This window comes from Hyaena hyaena, unplaced genomic scaffold (assembly GCF_003009895.1).
Source record: "Hyaena hyaena isolate Hyena2069 unplaced genomic scaffold, ASM300989v1 scaffold_596, whole genome shotgun sequence".
NCBI classification, from domain to species: domain Eukaryota; kingdom Metazoa; phylum Chordata; class Mammalia; order Carnivora; family Hyaenidae; genus Hyaena; species Hyaena hyaena.
Window position 1 is genome coordinate 354,252 of NW_024081228.1, and position 1,358 is coordinate 355,609.

The following is a 1,358-nucleotide window of genomic DNA, read 5'->3' on the forward strand; positions in this document are numbered from 1 at the left end:
ACTAGTTCAAATAGATGTGACCTTAGCCGACCCAGCCATACTAAATTTTAAAAAGTAAATGTTAGGACTTTTATTTAAAACCCTCAGGGGGAAAAAAGCACTACTATTTCTGGATGATGTATGGTTTCAAAGACTGGAACTGCTGCAGCTATTTTGTCAATATGAGGAAAGCTCTAAAATAAACTTGACAATGGAAGGGAGAATAAAAATAAAGTGGGTTCTTAAGCCACTTTAAATGAAAAAAATTTTTGTTACACATAACATAAAGAATAAAATTGCAGTATAATGTGGCACGTAAGCCAAGGTGTATTAGCTATAGATACGGGATTCTGATCTCTAGAAACTTCTTGTTCTAGAGGTTCTACTTTTAAATACAGCCTTAGGCACAAATGGCTTTACTGCTCTGATATTTTTATGCAGTAAGAGATAAAATATCTATTACTGTAATAATTTATCTTCCATTTTTGAAATAGTTCTATAAATAAAAAGAGTAATAGTTTCTTTTCAATTCATATTAGAGTTATTGAAAGGCCACATGATTTTTGCTTTATCTTGGAGATTACATATGCTTCACCAATGATGGAAAGAACAATGGAAATGTTAATATGTTAAAATATATTAGAACTTTATTAGAGACAACTCCTCTAAACTTTAGGGATTATTTTCCTCAAAAAATTCACTCAAATTATTAAATTACCATATGTTTTGATACAAAAATGGACTAATTATATAAAAACCGTATTTATCAACAGTCATCAATAATAAATTATTTTTTAAGTTTTTTTTATTTATTTCTGAGAGACAGAAAGAGAGAGACAGCGTGAGCAGGGGAGGGTCAGAGAGAGTGTGAGACACAGAATCTGAAACAGGCTCCAGGCTCTGAGCTAGCTGTCAGCACAGAGCCCGACTGGGGCTCGAACCAACCGTGAGATCATGACATGAGGGGAAGTCGGACGCTTAACTGACTGAGCCACCCAGGCGCCCCGATAATAAATTACTTTAAAATATCACTAATTGTTGGGTACTGGGTGGCTCAGTTGGTTAAGCGTCCAACTCTTGGATTTTCAGTTAGCAATAATCGCACCTCGGATAAGCCTCACTGGCTACGATACTGCCACTGCACAAAGCTGTCCAACTCTTGGATTTTGGCTCAGGTCATGATCAGGTAGTGATCAGGTCATGAGATCAATCCCCTTGTCAGTTCTGTACTGAATGTGGAGCCTGCTTGAGATTCTCTCTCTCTCTTCCCCTCTGCTATTCCCCTTTCTCACTCTGTCTCTCTCTTTAAAAAATAAATAATAAGTCTTTATAATATTTAATTTACTGGGATCCCTGGATGACTCAGTCAGTGTCTGACT

The 1,358-nt window shown here is 36.2% G+C and overlaps 1 non-coding gene across 1 annotated transcript; it reads right to left on the reverse strand.

The window, feature by feature from the left end:
* Positions 1 to 987: 987 nt before the first annotated feature.
* On the reverse strand, positions 988 to 1,129 carry LOC120248558. The gene has a single exon (XR_005532603.1). It is a non-coding gene; the product is annotated as a U4 spliceosomal RNA (small nuclear RNA).
* Between the last annotated feature and the right edge of the window lie 229 nt (positions 1,130 to 1,358).